The sequence below is a fragment of the Giraffa tippelskirchi genome, chromosome 9, assembly GCF_054371585.1.
Source record: "Giraffa tippelskirchi isolate mGirTip1 chromosome 9, T2T-mGirTip1v1.2.pri, whole genome shotgun sequence".
NCBI lineage: Eukaryota > Metazoa > Chordata > Mammalia > Artiodactyla > Giraffidae > Giraffa > Giraffa tippelskirchi.
This window is the reverse complement of record NC_137283.1, coordinates 101,604,014-101,622,097: the sequence shown is the minus strand read 5'-3', so window position 1 is coordinate 101,622,097 and position 18,084 is coordinate 101,604,014.

Genomic DNA, 18,084 nt, shown 5'->3' with positions numbered 1-18,084 from the left:
TTTTTGGAAGTTGGAAAGCAGATGGTAAGTGGTGATTGTCCTAAGAGACCTGAGTGAAATCTGAATCCTGAACCAGAACAGGAGAAAGGTAAGAAGCAGTATGATTGTGCCATAGAACCTGTAAAAAAAGCATGAGGAATCAGCAGCACCAGTCATCTCGAAATGGGGCTGGCGGTAGAGTTAAAAGTATGATTGACACTGCCTCCATTCCAAGCAGCTGGACAGCTATTTCTCCCTAGCTCAGCAAACATGGGAATTTTAATCACCAGATAGAGGGCTTCTTTAAAAAAAGAAAAAAAATGTGGTATTTTCACCTTTTTTCATTTCAAAATTTGTCTTCTTGGCTGTGCGACATGCACAATGTTAGTTCCTCAACTAGGAACCAAACCCTCGCCCCCTGCAGTGGAAGCACAGAGTCCCAACCAATGGACCAAAGGAAGTTCCTAGACACAGTTTTTTTTTAAACATTTCTGAACTGAGACAACTGGCTAGCTGAAGGCAGGAATACTATAACTAAACAAAGTGGAATAAAAGTTAAAACATATTTACTGAATTTTATTTTCTCTTGCTTGGCTCCCAGAATGCTGGCATTTAGGCCTATATTCTCCAGGCAGTAGGTCAGAAGAATAGCAAATTGAACTACCCAAGAGAAGAGATCTCAATAAAATGACACATCTTGAGATTCACATTTAAATTCCCCAACTTGCCATACTGCCAGGGTGGCAGGCAGCTGGGACAACTAACACCATGTCTGCAATCTGAGTGGCAAGCCCACCAATTCCCTGGGGTGATTTTAGCACACCAATTTAAAATGCAAAATCCTTTAAGAATTGATTTTTTTCTCTTTCTGTATTTCCCACCTTCTAAAGAAGGACTGTATATCTCACTTATCATTCCTGTCCCTCTATGAGCCCTGAGTTTTAGTGCCAGGGCTCTCACACAAACCCAGCTTCACACCCTGAGTGGAATATAATTTCACAGGAATGGTAATCGGGAATGATCTCACATCCAGCAGAGGCCATGAACAAACTTCATGCTTGCCCACTCACACTCAGAGCCAAGGAGAACGCAGACCCATCTCCCTTAAACAGAGAATGTGGTTGGGGCTCACAGCAAAGTCCACCAGCTGCCCATGGATGTTATCTTGCCCACAGCCACCTGTCTCCTTGTAGACCAAAGCCTGGGCCCAGAACAGCCACCACCTCAAACCCCTCTGCACAGTATAAGGAGAGACTCAAGAGAGCATCTGAGCAAATAGGCCTTGCCTTGTAGACACTCCCTGTGATCCACGGGAGAGATCTGGGTTAGGAAACACCAGCAGAAATGATTAACACTCCCCTATCACAGTCCCATGAGAGAGAAGGATGTCCAGAAGCCAAATGTTAAGAATCCCTCCTGTAGCTGCCTTCCATCCTTAACTCTCTAACTCAGTTGCTATCCAACTCTATTGACAGAGTCAGAAAGCAGGCTATTTAACTCTGAAACTCAATGTCAAAGCCAGGTCTAGCTCAGTCCAGCAGGGCTGAGATAAAGTGGGACCAGAGAAGAAAAAATGTGCTTTCAGGGGCTTTCCAAAATCCTAGCTGAAAAATCACCAGGTTGTAGTTTTTGGAAAAAAGTCCTTACTCCAATCTGTACCCCACTCCCAGTGAATCTTCATAAAATGATCCAGAAGAGGAGAAAACAAAATGAGCGGCTTACAGGGTTATAAATCTAAAGCTACTTTAAAATAAAATGTTTACTAAAATTAAAAAATGATAAAATAAAATCTCTCAGTTTGTTATTCTATGTTGAAACCCATAACCTGCAAGTTCCACCAAAGTTCATATTTTATCCAATATGAGTAGATAACCAAGGAGCTCCAGTGATTTGAGAAAAGTATGAAAGAGATCAAAACAAATGGAAAAAGTTACTGGAGGAAGCAAACTGCACTTTGAAGAAAACTTTTAAAAAATCTTCCATTATAGGTTTTAGAGATATAAGAGGAGATATTACATATATGAGATGAGAATAGAATTGTATTAAAAACATTTAAAGACAAAGGAGTTCTTGTGAATTAACAGTATGATAGTAGAAATTAAGAACTGAAATGGGAAATTTGGAAGATAAACTTGATGAACTCTCACAGGAAGTAAACTATTAAGATAAAGAGTTGGAAAGGAGAGAAATAAAAATACAAATAGAGAACCAGTCTAGGATATCTAAAATCCTACTAATAAGAGTCTAGGGGAAAACAGGAAAAATGGATAGAATAGGATAAGAAATCATCAAAGAAATAATTTGATGTGTTTTTCACCAAATAGATGATAGATTTCTATATTGAAGAGTTCATAAGATGATCAGCAGGATCATTGGAAGGACACAGACCCACAGTGAGATGCATCATGGCACAATTTTGGAACAATGAGAATAAGAAGATTCTAAAGTTTTCCAGAGAAATAACAGACCAAGAATCCAAAATCAAATGGCATTGAACTTCTGAAAAACAGTTGGAAGCTTAATGATCATGTTTTCACAAACTTTATCCCCTATGCGCTATATCGTGAAGCTCCTAAGGTATGCAGTTTCAGAAGAGGGAGGACACTAAGAAAGGAAAGTCATAGGATCAAGGAAACAAGGGGTCTCACAGAAGATGGAGGACAAGGACATCTCTAAGATGACAAGTGAGAGGCAAAGACAAAAATGGTGGCAAAATTAATCCCTGATAATAAGATTAGCTAGCCCTAAGATTAGTTGAGGGCCAGAGAGGAAGTTAAAAATGTAAGAAAATTATACATTCTTAGTATTTTGATGGAAAACCACTGAGATATCTTTCAAATATCATGTGGTGTTTTTAAAACACCTTCCTTGAGGAGACAGAGATGAGGACTTCACTGGTGGTTCACTGGTTAAAACTTTACCCTTCCACTGCAGGGGCATGGATTCGATTCCTGGTCAGGGAACTAAGATCCCACATGTCATGTGAGCAGTCAAAAAAAAAGAGAGAGAGAGAGATGAATTCCCTTTATTGATTGTGAGCTGAACTTAGTGACTCATTTCTAACAGATGGGAAAATAGTGGGAGCAATGATACTGGTGTCTTTAGAACTTAGATCATAAAAAATGCGCTGCCACCTCCTCTCTCTCTCCTAAATTGCTTTCTCTGGTGGAGTTTAGTTGCCAGGTTGTGAGGATGATGGAGCAGCCAGTGGAGAGGCTCATGTGGTGAGAAATTGAAATTTCCTGCCAGTAACCATGTGAGTGGCCTGTCTTGGAATTAAGCCTTCCAGTTTTCATCAGCCTTCAGATGGCTACAGACTCTGCTGACATCCTGATCGCAGCTTTGAGACAAACCTTGAACCAGAATGAACCAGGGTTAATGTTAGTCACTCAGTTGTGTCTGACTCTTTGTGACTCTATGGACTGAAGCCTGCCAGGCTCCTCTGTCCGTGGGCTTCTCCAGGCAAGAATACTGGAGTGGGTTGCCATTTCCTTCTCCAGGGAATCTTCCTTACCCAGGGACTAAACCGGGGTCTCATTCATTTGCAGGGGGATTCTTTACCATCTGAGCCACCAGGGAAGCCCAGAACGAGCCAGAGTAAGCTGCTACTGAATTCTGGACCCACAGAGACTGTGAGACAACTAATTGTTATTAGGTAATTATTTTTAATTATATTAACATTTTTGGAAGGAAGAGGAACTAAAGGAGAATGAAAGAGTCTTAGAACCAATAGGGAGCTAAAATGCAGAAGAAGTGTCAGGATGGAGAAATTTAAGATAAGTATTTTAACAGAGAAATGTCCAGTTTTAAACCTGGCACTCTGTCTTTACTTGGTGTGTGATCATAAAATTTCATAGGTTTAGTGGCTTAAAGAACAAAAAACATTTATTTCTCACAATTCTGGAGGCTAGGAACTTCAATATCAAAGTGCAGGCAGATTCGGTGTTTGTGAGAGACCTCCTCCTGGTTTTCAGATGGTTGCCCTGCTGTACTCTCATTGGGCTGGGAAAGAGAGCCAGCCTGTGTCTCTCTTCTTAGAAGAGAATTAATCCCATCATGAGGGCCTCACCCTCAAGACCTAATCTAACCCAAATAACCTGCCAAAGAGCCCACCTCCAAATATCATACTGGGGTGAAGGCTTCAACCTAAGACATTCTGTGGGAAAACAACGTGACCAACATTCAGTTCATAGAATAGTCTTTCTGCTAAACTATTTTTTTTTTTTTAAAGTTTGCCAGTGAACAAATCAAGGAGACATTGGTGGCCTATTAAAGAAGCAGTGTCAAAAAGATATTTTTTGTTTTTTTAGGATTGTAGAGACTTGAGTATACTTTTAGGCTAATGAGAAGGAACCATGTGGAAGGTGAAGGCAGAAAAGTGACTAGGAAAGGTTCCTAAGGAGGTAGTGGGAGCTACAGTGGGCCTGTGTCTCTACGAGCAAATCTAGAGACTGGAAATTATTCATTAATTTCTCTTCCTGGGGTCTTCCTCCTGACATCAGTATCAAGCTTTCAGGTCTCAGTAACCTTATTAATTTTTGGAAAAGTAGTGCTTTCCAGATGGCTCAGTGGTAAAGAATTCGCCTGCATTGCAGGAGAAGCAGGAGACTTGGGTCCATTTCCTGGGTCAGAAAGATCCCCCGGAGAAGGAAATGGCAACCCACTCTAGTATTCTTGCCTGAGAAATCCCATGGACAGAGGAACCTGGCAGGCTACAGTCCATAGTGTCACAAAAGAGTCGGACATGACTTAGAGGCTGAACAATAACAACAAAGGATACTTTAGATAATCTCCACGACCATGTTCGGTACTAAACTTTTATTTTTACACCTTTTTCTAGAAAATCTACCATCCCAAAGCTGAAACGAACTTTCTGGGTTGTTACATGGTCTGCCTCCCTACTGCCAAGCCAGATTTGCTGCAGACATTTTTACCTCTAAAAGATAGCTACCAGGCATGTTGTGTTCAGGTACATTTAACTTTTGACTATCAAGTATCACAAATCTTCGCCAAGAGATGGCTGGCCCAGTCTGTGCATAGAAACATCATCTTATTCAACTATTGGACTCGGAGAAGTTGAATTCTTGACAAATAATTGCCTTTGGAGCTGTCTAAAGTAAAGCAAATAGTACTGGGCCTCCTTTCCCCCATTCATTCATTTTGGTCTGATGTCCTTAGGAGAGACCCCATCCAGCGGCTGTTTAGAGAAGTTTAAAGAGGCAATTTCCACCTCTCAAGGGGGTTGAAAGGCACCTGGTTCAGACCTGGAGCTCTTCCAGACTGTCTGAACTGTCTTAGGCAGCCATATGACAGTCATAGGTTACAGAATTTAGGGACTGCTGATAGTGGGGATGGGGATTTGCTTCTTTCTGTTATTTTTTAAAATTTAACTTTTGTTTTATATATGGAGTATAGTTGATTCACAGTGTTATATTAGTTTCAAGTATACAGCAAAAGGATTCAGTTATACATACACTCTTTCTGTTAGTTTTAGAGTATCTCTGCAGCAGTAAAATTTATGACCATGGACATTTTTTACTTATTGGATCCAGCTTTCATGCAGCTTTTCCTGTTTTGTTTTCCCCAATAGTGGCATTTGTCAGCTTTTTACAAGATTCTGTGTGAAGCTTTGGAAAATCTTTCCCAAAGGGAAACTATGCTATTTCTTCTAATCTTTGGTAAAATCGTTTTAGAAGAGTTGGTCATTCAGTTCTGTGACTTTCCATGGCTAACCTCAGCGGTCACTTTTTGGTGTGTACCATCAGCAGTTCAGAACACAGGGTTTTCTGGGGCAACTTTGTAGCCTCAGTGCTACCCGTCATGAGGAAGAGCTCCTTAAAAGAGCCCACTGCCGAATCTCCCCATCTCCTTCCGAGACAGAGGGAATCCTGCTTATGACCCATGTGGAGTCTGAGGGAAGAGCACCCAGTGAGGCTCTTATACCCCGGGGGTTGATGCCAGGGTGCAGGATGGTCCATTAGAGCTCAGGGGAAGGAAAGGTGATATGTATTTTCTCCTCAGGTTTGTGTACAGTCTTCAAGCTGAAGGTGGGGCATTTTCTATCTCTGGGTATGAGTGCTGAGAGGACGGGCAGTGACCTGCCCGAGCAGGTATCTTCAAACAGCCTCTGCCCACCTCCATCTCCACAAAGACCCTGCATATTGCTTCATAGGAAAGATTGAGGCCAGGGGTCACAAGCTCCATCAAGGTCTACCCCTCACACCACCAATCCCATTCCTATGTGTGTCCACTCTCACCATCATCACTCTTTTCTCAGGGGAAGGGGTAGTCTTTTTGTTGTTTAGAGTCAAATGTTTTTCTTATGATCTGAATCGTGTCTGTTTCTACCTTCTAACAATCTTGTTTTATCAATCATTCTCTCTCTCCTGTATTTTTATGCCTGCATTCTTAAAAAATAAAAAGGAAAGAGCAAAAGCCCAGCTTCACACCAACTATCCTACATCTCTATTTACAGTCAAGTTCCAAGAATCACCTGTCCCAGCATCTCACCTGGCATTGACCCTTCAATCTACCATAATGAAGCTGCTGCCTTCGTCTTGCCCTGTAACTACCCTGAGACAAAGACCCTCTCCTCACTGATCCAGAGTCCCTTTTCTGAACTAATTTTCTTGGCTGTTCTATGGCATCTGATCCCTTGCCCACTCTCCTCTCCTGGAAACTCTCTTGGCCTCAGTATTACCAGTCTCCCCCATCTCCCTCTCTGACTGAAGGTCCAGCCTCACTTGTGTTCTTCTTCTTTCTCTGCTACTACTTGGATGGTGATATTTCTCAAGATTCTATCTTTGCTCCTTGTATTTTGTTTTCTTTCTTTCTTTCCTTCTTTCTTTCTTTCATCTTTTGGCTGTGTGGTACAGCATGTGGGATCTTAGTTCCTCAACCAGGGATTGAACCCAAGCACCTCGCCTTGGCAGTGTAGAGTCTTAACTACTGGACCACCAGGGAAGTCTTGCTCCTTGTATTTTCTCAAGGCCACGCTCTCCCCGGATGCGGCCATCCTTATCCTCTGCTTTCACTATTGTTCATATACTGATGACTCCAAAGTCCATCTTCAATTCAGACTTCTGAGCTCCTCATGTTGCTTGGGTGTTTCAAAGGCATCTCAAGACTCAAAATATTCAAAGCTTATTAGCTTCTTTCCTAAGCTGCCTCCTTTTCCTGTGTCCCTCACGAAGCCTCTGAAGTCTGATTGCTAACTCTCTTGACTTACTGCTCCCATGAATAATTCACTTAAGGCGGGCACATTTAGATCCTTTGTGGTTTCAGCTCCAGTCCCTTCTCTCTGTTACCAACTTGATACCTCACAGCTTGTTATGAAAATGAAGTGATGTACCACATAATTAACATGCTTAGCACCTGATAGAAATCTTAACTGAATTTAAAACCAAGAAAGCAGCGTTTCCAGGTGTTTCTGTTGTTTGGTATATACGGACCACTGGGAGTTTCAGCACTTCCTTTTGTAAGTCATTAAAATCTGTGCGGTTCACAGGCTACACGGAAATAGCAAGTCACTAAATACAGTTTGCTGACTTGAAAGATTTAGGCCACTGGGAGGTACCAGAAATTAGAACGCTCTGTGTTGGAAATCCTCAGGTGACTCCAGGCGTGATTTAAGTTTCCAGTAGAAGTAGTTGAAGCAGCAACCTGAAATGTATGATTTTTTTTTTTTTTAAAGAACTACCACTGATTGAAAATGTCTTCTTTCTATGAAATCTCATTTTTCTGGAGCCTGTGCCATGTAGACACACAATATAATTCAGGTTCTATTCTCTGTCCTGTAAGCTTTTCCTCTCTGTGAGGAAAAGAGTTATTGTCAATCCAAATTTTATTCCGCTGAGCATTCGATCACGTAAAAAAAAAATGCATGGATAAAGAGTTATTCTCTTTGGTATTCTCCAGTGTGTTGCAAATTGTCTGACCTATCACATATTTATCATACAATGAACTTTGTTGCATTATTTTAACAGAAACCCAACTCTGTTTGCTTAAGGAATATAATACATTTATTGCCTCATGTAACAGGTTTTTTTTTTCTCTGCAATCCATTCAGTCTCGATGCTTCCCTACATCCGCAGTGGTGATTCTGGTCTGGCCAATGCCATATCCTGATTGGCTTGGATCTAGGTGGCAAGATTTTAACCTGGGAAAAAGCCACCATGCGTAGGTAATAGCAGTGGAGCTGGGGCTGTGGATGACTCACCCTGAAGGAGACACGTTGCCTCATAAAATGATGGGCACCTGAATAGAAACATATCATTCTTTTACGAGGGGTAAGATACAGTCAGCCAACAAATGTCCATTACATGAAGCATAGTGATAGAGAGAACTTAAAAAAGAAGTAAAGGAGTTGTAGGGACATTTCTTTGGAAGAAAAAAGTATATGCAGTGGCACTAGAGCTCCTAGAAGAAAAAAAAAGTGGAAGACAAAAGAAACTGAAAGAAGAAAAACAAAGAAAGATCTAACTGGGAAAGACAGAATCTGGGTATAGGGGATTATCCTAGGACATTTATTTCTTAACTGTTTTTAGCGAAGTATTTCCAACTGTTGATGTGCCTTGTTTAACCTCTCCTCTCTTAAGGAAACACTTGAAAAATAAAATTTTGCTTTTTTGTGGTGATGGCTTTTTTTTTTGGTCCCAATTTTAGGGCAACTATTGCTGACTGAATAAGGACTGCATGTTTCCTTCTCAGATCACAAATAGGTACTTTATACTGACTACATCTCTCTTCTATCTGCTGATTATTTGCCATAGCCACTGTAGGATGACCACTAGTCATGTCCAGTTAAAGTTCTGGAAGGTTCCCAGAATAAGAAAGTGCAGCAACTGGACTAATTCTTTAAGGAATATGCAACGAAGTGTAAAGGAAACTCGGCTCTCTTTTTTAAAGAGGGAATCCTTTATTATACCAAGTTTCTAGGGCTGGGAGGGCACCTTCATCAGGGACAGCTTCAATGTTACTGAGAAGAAATGAATTAGACTCTGTATCTGGTGGATGAGGCTGTGAATTATCACAACCACCCAGAGTCTAAGGTCCCAAATGGAGAGACACTAAGCAATGAGTAATATATCTTTTAGCATTTACTCTGTTACTTACCATTGAGCAGATATTAGTTAAAGTGACCTCTTTGGTTATAAAATTTTAATATCATCTTTGCATGTCAAGCAACTGGTTTTCTGAATTTCTACTTTGGTCCTTCATAAACAAGGAGGAGAGAAAACTTTTCACTTATTCGTGATAGTCCATTGCAACTAAAGAGATCCGGGCTTCCAATAACTAGTGGGTGAAAGTGAGAGATTTGAGAAGACAATAAATAGATGAGCAGGCTACTGAGAGAAATGTGTCTGATTCCTGGCAGCTTTAAATAGCGAACCGGCAACTGAGGCAGGACTCCTCAGCAAACAGCTGGGGAACCATCTGACAATGTCATTTGAATAGCACTAAATTACCCCTCTGTCCCAAACCTTTCTTCCCTTTTGGCTTTACCAAGATGACAGAAATCTCTGCATTGATCAGGGTTTTGGGTTCAAAGTGAAAGTTCTTATGAAATAAAAGATATTATATAACTCTGTAGTTTATGCTGTGCAGTTTCCACATTCTTTGTGTAAAGACTTAACTTCACACAAAGGCAATGAAAATACACTTGGAGCCCAGCAGATGGTGTGCAACCTTCCTTTACTAAGGAATGTTTCTGGTTTTTTCTTATGAAATAAAAGATATTATATAACTCTGTAGTTTATGCTGTGCAGTTTCCACATTCTTTGTGTAAAGACTTAACTTCACACAAAGGCAATGAAAATACACTTGGAGCCCAGCAGATGGTGTGCAACCTTCCTTTACTAAGGAATGTTTCTGGTTTTTGAATCCCCACTCCGTTTGCAGAGAGATACCATTTCATGAATCTTGGATGTTCTCCCTCCTTACCTTTTATCTTTTCAATTCATCTCTTCTGTCCCTCTCCATGAACCTGGATCCTTCCCACTTACTCTTTGTGTCCAAGGTCAATTCCCTTTGACAGAGAATTCTGGACCTGTGTTACATATTACAGCAACTGAAGCCACATATAGCTATTGAACACTTACAATGTGACTAGTGTGACCGAGGAAATTAATCTTTAATGTAGTTTAATTTTAACTAATTTAGATTTAAAAACTGAAGCTGTCGAACAACACTAAGCACTGTTTGATTGTTTTGGTAGGACTGCATTTCACTGTAAATTTTGAAAATTTAGCATCGATTGAGGTGTGCTAAAAGTGTAAAATACACACTAGAGCTCGAAGATTTAGTATAAAAAAGAATGTAAACTATCTATAGTAATTTTTATATTAGCTAAATATTAAAATAATATTTTTGATAGCTAGTCTAAATAAAATAAACTATTAAAATTAATGTTACCTATTTATTTTTATTTTTTAATGTAAAGAATTTGATTAGAAAATTTATATTTGTGTCTCGTAATTCTATTGAATGGCACTTTCTAGATTCTCATTTTTCAGGAAGGAGCAACAGTTGAATACAAACAAGCCACTCTCTTGGTTATATGGATCACCTTCCATAGCACAAATTCAATGCCAAGAGAATTGTCTCCCTCTCCAGGGTGAGGAAAACAAAAAAGGATGGAGAACAAACCTCATCCTGAAGCCATTACCAGTTTCAACACTCAGCACCACTGAGAGTATTAGATTAGCTGCCTTTAGAGGGTGGGTAATGAAGACATGGGCTGAGTGAGTTTTGATGACTGGGTTGGAAGAGAAAGGAGAGGAAGGTGTAGATAAGTGTTGCGGTCTTTTACAGACTGGGACCTGGGGACTGGAGTCGATGAAAAGAAAGAGAAAGAACAATATCCTCGGGTTATGTGGAAAACCAATAAAGCCCATACACAGGACTTGTACTGCTCACAAAGACACAGGGCGTCGTCTCAAGGAGGTCTTGAAAGCCTGGGCGAGAAGGTGAGCTCAGTAGATTTCCATGCTCCGAAGAACTAGCTGGAAACAGAAAGAAGGATGCGGGGGACCCAAGTCTCTTGTGCAACAAGGGTATTTTATTAGCAGAAATGCATGCTTGTATATCTTCAGCAAAATGATTACTCAGCCACTAAAAAGAATGAAATTCCACCAGTTGCAACAAAATGGATAGTCTGTTAAATACAAGGTCGCTGAAGAGAGTCACTGAAGGGATTCCAAGCAGGTGCTCTTTCCCGTGATCTCAGTCCCCTGAGAACTGTGTGCAGCTCTACTCGTTCCTGTATTCCAGGAACTGATAAGGAACAGAGAGTCCTTGAGAAACGGCACACAACGGAAGAAAATGCAACATATTGGATCCCTTAAAGTTGAACGTCCCCTGACAATTCCCCCTTTTTTATTTTTTCATAACTGGGGGTGACTGTAGATACTTTTGTGAAAAAGGCCCTGAACAAATGAGTTTGTTTAGTTTGAACAATTTTAGTTGAAAGGCATCGGTATACTACAAATATAACCACCAGGATAATTATCAGCATTATAGCTCCAGATCCAATACTATGTATAATGCTTTGAAACAATTCTCGAGGGTCCAGCCCACATAATTGATCAGCTGTTCAGCTATGATTTCCAGATTGTTGGAAGAGGGTAGACTCTTAGAGAAGGTTTCAAAGATTTCCTTTTGTAATAATTGTACATTTAAGGAAGCATTATCATGTAAGTCTTGCAAATAAAATTTGATTTGTTCCCAATTGTAGGCACTATAGTTGAACCGAACAGGGGTAAGACAAAATTGAGTAGAATTCCAGTCTCATTTTAGTACAGCTTGTTTTTGTAAATATATTAATTGATCTCCAACCCATTGGATAGCTATTTTTATTTCCTGTATTTCATCTTGAACTTCTTCATTTATCTGAGCCTGAGTGGGCCACATAGTATGAGCATCTTTGGTCTAATTTTGAATAAAGTTGTGTGTTTGAATTGAGGTTTGTAAAGCAATGCCTGCAACAGCGGCAGTAGTGCAAATGGCTATTAATCCCAAAATACCAAGAATTAACCATCCAATGAATCGTTTAGATCGCCGAAGTAATTTAGTAAGTACCTGGAAGGCAAGTCCTGCCATGGGACCGTCCTCCCAGGGTCGTTAGAAATCTACTGGCAACCATAGATTATGTTGAGGTCGAAGAATCAAAAGGGATTCGTTTTTCAAAGAAACAGAGGAATTAAGACAAGTATACAATTTGCAATTTACACAAGTCACAGAACACAAAGTCTTATTAAATTGTAAGTTCCCTATAGCTATAACAAAAGGAAGGGGAACACAAGCTTGTGTGAAATATGAATGATTACCACGGAAGGAATAGTTACTAGGACAAAGACTGGTCTCCATAAAATATCCAGTCCAAGTTCCAAGTTCCAAGTTCTTTGGTGCTTGCGGCAAGTTTCCAAATGTCCCATTGTTTAGGCCCAATATGTTTATTGAGGACGATTCGAGGGCGAAGGGTTGCCATTCCACCGTCAAGCCAGCCAAGAAGTCCTTTGTCATGGTAATATTCCATCGTAGTATTGGTAATCTTCCATGCTACTTGAGTAGCATAATCACATGCAATGCTGTTAATATCATCTGAGCAGTTAGATAACCACATGCCATGGGGTCCCCAGTTGACAATAGTGTAATTGGCCACAAACATACATTTCCCTGATTTGGCTTGACATCTGTCCCAATGAACAGGAGTATATTTAAAGTTCTTACATGTAAACCCTTTGCATAATGATTTTTGTCCTTTTCCTAGAGTTTTAGTAGTGTTGATATGGTTCTCATAGAAAGAAAGGGCAGTAAATAGTGCAAGCAATGTCTGAAAGTTCTTTTTTGGAGGCAGGATGAAAGCCCATGTTTGTCAACTAACGTTAACGCATAATTCAGCTGGACCCATGCATAAAGGAAGGACTTCATAACCTAGAGAAATATTAATTAATCTCCCTTCTTCCTCAGGATGAAAGGGCCCCTCCAAGCTCCAAGGAGGAGGCATATGTACTGAGTCATTAGTGGATACAATTGGTCCTATATCTGTCCATTCTACAACCTGCAATAAAGGGGGGTTAGGTATATAAGCCCAATAAGTGTTATTAATCAAGTCAGCCTGATCGGGAGAAGCAAAAGCAAGCAAAGCAAGCATAGCGACAAAAATATTTTCAGGATTCTGAGGCATTCCCTGTTGAGAAATCAGATTTTCAGCTTGATTAGTAAGGGTTTTTATCTGTCCCCAAGTAGGGAGATCATAAGGTCGATGATGTCGAGTGTGGCCTTTCTTGGAAATTTTTAAAGCTGACATGGCTTGTACTGGAATCTCCTCCTCCTGGGGATTTCACTGTTTCTTCTCTATCTTGAACGGTGGTGGCTCCCCTGGGGCAGATCTTCTGAAGAGGGAGCCAACTGATTTCGTTGGTTCCATCTGGAGAAATACAAGCATACCTCTTTCTCTGTAATATTAATTTTCCAGATTTCCATTGTTTAGTCAACCCGTCTTGATACCAAATGCACAGAGGAAAGGAGGTATCCTTCAATACCTCAAAATGTTTTTCTGCTTTTGTCAAATATTTCCTTGCGGTAAGTTTAAAAAATTTAAAACAAATAAAGCTGTATTAAACAATAGTTATAGGATTAAAGAATATATTGCGTTGGAATCTAGTAAATTCTGCTCTGGATAAGGAAGATAGAAGTGTTCCTAAGTGTTCCTAATTTTTTTATTTGTAGTTGCAGTGTGTGATGTACTCATTCAACTATGCCTTGTGCTTGTGGATTATAAGGAATACCTGTAACGTGCTTAATAGAAAATGATTGTAAAAATTGTTTGAATTGCCTAGAAATATAGTCAGGACCATTGTCTGTTTTTATAGAACTAGGAGTTCCCATTATTGCAAAACAAGCTAATAGGTGAGTTATAACATGCTATGTAGCCTCACCTCGAAGACGTGTGGCCCAGATAAAAGAAGAATTTGTGTTGATGCAGACATGCAAGAAAGAAGATGGAGAAAGGTCAGGGCAATGAGTTACATCCATTTGCCATAATTCATTGGGTTGTAATCCTCGAGGATTAATACCTTGTGCAATGGGTCGAAGATGCAGAAGTTTACAATTAGCGCAATTATTAATGATTTCTTTAGCATGGCGGAATGGAATTTTCTAAATTTGGTGTAAGGAGCTAGCATTATTGTGCAATAGAGCATGTTGTTCCTCGGGAGTAGCAAAAGAAACAAGTTTATCAGCTTGTTCATTACCATGAGTCATAGGGTCAGGAAGGCAGGAATGTGCTCAAATATGGGTAATATAAATGGGGGAAGTGTGGTCCCTAATAACAGACTGTAGTTTGAGAAAAAGTTGTTGAATAATAGGTTGATTGGAATTTATAATAGAGGTTGCTATATTTCCTAATATAAGAATTGAATATAAGGAGTCAGAGACTATATTATTAGGGTAAGGATGTAGGTGAATAACTTGAATAAGAGTATATAATTCATTTTGTTGAGCAGAATGAAATTTAGTATAAAAGATTTTATATTCTTTGACAGACCAGATGAGGCTTTGGCGTTTTTAGCCCCATCTATATAGAAAATATCAGCTTGAGGTATAGGTTGTGATGGGACAATGCAAGAGATAATAAATTCAGTATTTTTGAAGAAATTCTAGAGTTTGTTAGAAGGATAATGAAATGAAATTTCTCCAAAATATTCCAGAAAAGCTATTTGGATATCGGTAGAAGTTTGTAATGCATTCTCGAATTGAGATTTATTAATATATATTACAATTTTATGAGGATCAGAGCCAATTAGAGTTTTAGTTCTATTTCTTCCATTGATAATGATTAGAGTGATTAAATCAAGATAGGGTGTAAGTGACTTTATTCCTCTAAAATTGGTATAGATCCTTTCTATTGGGTGTTCTTGTTGGGCAAGAAGTCCCGTGGAAGAATGAAGAGAGGGAAGTATAAATAATTCTAGAGGTAAATCAAGTCTAATGCAAGTAAGAAACTGTTTTTGCAATTTATTTTGCACCAAGTAGAGTTCCTCTCGTGCCTCTTGAGAAAGTGAATGAGAGCTATTTAAGTCAGGATCTCTTTTTAAAAGTGTTAAATAGATTAGTCAGTTGATAATTTGCAATGCCTAGAGAAGATCTATTCCAGTTTATATTGCCTAAAAGCTTTTAAAAATCATTCAAGGTTGATAATTTATCAACATGAATCTGTGTTAGTTGGGGAGTAATATGTTGTCTATTAACAACAGATCCTAAGTAATGATAAGGTGTAGAGGTTTGAATCTTTTCAGGGGCAATGATTAATCTAGAGTCCTTTAAGTATTGTTGAGGTATGTCTAACATTGGTTGAGTGTCTAAAATAGATGGAGTTGAAAACAATGTATCACCCATATAATGAATAACAAGTAAGTTAGGAAATTGTTTTCTCACAGGTTCAAGGGCTTTGGTTACATAATATTGACATATGGTGGGAGAATTCATCATTCCTTGAGGAGGTACAGTCCATTGGTACCGTTTATGAGGCCCGGTGTGATTAGGATAAGGAAGAGAGAAAGCAAATCTCTCTTGGTCTAGAGGGTGTAAAGGTATAGTAAAAAATCAATCCTGTAAATCTATAATAATAAGAATATGCCAGTTTTGAGGAATAGTGGTAGGTGATGGAATTCCTGGTTGTAATGCACCCATAGGTTTCATAGATGCATTAACTTTCCTAAGGTCTGTTAAGAGAAGCCATTTGCCAGATTTCTTTCTTATAACAAAAATGGGAGAGTACCAAGGGGAATAAGATTCCTCAATATGTTTTAATTCCAATTGTGTAGCTATGAGTTCCTTAGCAGCCTACAATTTCTCTTTTGTAAGGGGCCATTGCGCTGTCCAAATAAGCTCGTCATTCTTCCAAGTTATTTTAATAATTGCATTGTTTGTCAAATGAGCAGTGGCCCCTAGGAAAACTGTGGAATATATATTTGAGTTTGCCATTACATAAATAAATCTCTTCCTATTAGATTAATGGGTGCATCTATCACATAAGGTTGTAATGTTGCAGGCTGGCCTTCTGGTCCCTCATAAGAATAAATTTGAATACTTTGATAGACTTCTTGTATTTTGGTTTGAGAAACTCCTGTAACTTGGCAAGAAATTTTCTGTATAGGCCAAGATTTGGGCCATAAATGCTTGAAAATAATAGTAATATTGGATCCAGTATTGAGGAGACCAGAAAATCTTTTGCCATTAATTTTGATATTTATATTTGTTCATGCATATTCAGATACTATCGATGTCCATGAGGATTGTTTTTGATCTGTACTATCAAATCCATTGGTCTGTATATCATTAGAGGAGTTAATAGAAATATAAGGTAAAAGAAATAATTGGGCAATTTTGTCCCCCTTTTTGAATTGCCATAGTATCTGAGATGACATCATAATTTGAATTTCTCCCTTATAATCTCAATCAATTATTCCAGGGTGAGCAGTAATTCCCTTAGAAGTTAAGTTAGATCAGCCAAGTAAAAGGCCAAAGGTTTGTGGAGGCAGGGGTCCAAAAAGTCCAGTAGGTATTCTAGAGGGGACTGCTTGAGGAAAAAGAAGAAAATCATCAAGGGATGGCATATTGATGGCAGCATTGCTGGATGTTGAAGGTTTGAGGGAAAAGATGGAGTTTGTCCCTGGTTTTTGTTGATGGGGACACAGGGAGTCCCCAGCTTGAAGTTTCCTGAAATAGGCTTCCCTTCAATATCGTATTTAGATTGACAATCTCTGGCCCAATGGATCCCTTTATGGCAGCGAGGGAAGATTTTTGGAGGCTTTTTATTAGTTTTAATTTTTTCTGTATGTTTCTTAGGGCAATCCTTTTTTAAATGGATTTTATTCCCACATGCAAAACATCCCTCATTTCCCTTTTTATAAGCAGCAGCCATTGTTTCAGGTAACATTTGCATTTTCTGTCTTTCTGACCCTAAATTGTGGCAAGCCTTCAAATAACCAGTCTCACAAATTGGAGCGATAGCCCTTTGACACTCCTGATTTGCATTCTCATATGCAAGCAGTTTTCCTAGTTGTAATCTGGCTCCTTCTCCAATAACATTATGGGAAATAGTTTCTAGTCTAGCTAAAAAAATCAGCATAGGCTTCATTAGGCCCTTGTAATATCTTAGTGTAGCTACCTTTAGGTTCCCCTTGAGGAGTAATTCAATCCCAAGCTTCAAGGGCAACTTCTTTCAATTGCTCGATGAGCCCCTAAAATGATAGCTTACGGTGAACCATTCTGCCAGATTAGTGGTCTCTGAAGGAGAGTTAACTCTAGGACCAAAGATAGGTCTCAGTCATTCAGAGCTTTGTGTGCAAAATTTTATTTAAAGTGACAGAACAGAGAAGGCTTCTGACATAGACATCAGAAGGGGGTAGAAAGAGTACCCGCCTTACTAATTTAAGTGGGATGTTATATACTTCTCAATTAGCTGTTGAGAATAGATAAAAAGAATACCTCAACGTTGAAAGTGTTCCCTTAGGCCCTTTCCCAGGACATACATCCTGAGATAACTTTGGCACAAGATTAGCCAGGGAGAACAAGTTCCATACAATGTCTCTGGGCAAGATACACTGCTGCTGTGTAATCAGGGGTACAAGTCTTGAGATACAGATTCCCAGGCAAGATATGTTACAATTATAATCATTAACATAGAGCCTAAGAAAAGCATTTCCATTACTAAGACATTGTGCTGTGTAATCATTAGCTCTGGACCTAAAGAAAAGTCAGTTCTCCGGCAAGATACATTGTTGCACAAGGCTTAAGGAAAGCATGAGTGAGAATGTTTGTTTCCTCCTTATAGGGCGTTGGATTTCCTGCCTAAGCTTTAACTCTTTCATTTCCTCCTGCTTTTAGGAGAATATGGTTGCCAGGGAAATGGGGTGGATAGTATTTTCTCATAAATACAAGTGCGTGCCAAAGGCTTATCATTGTCATCAAGAAAAGTGTTGTCAGCCTTAGCGTCAAAAAGAGCCTCAGAAGAGTCATCGTCAGAGTCATTTTGTCCTTGAATTGAAGGGACTTCCGGTTTTGTGCCTATTGCAAGAGGAGGAGCACTTGGCAGCCGGA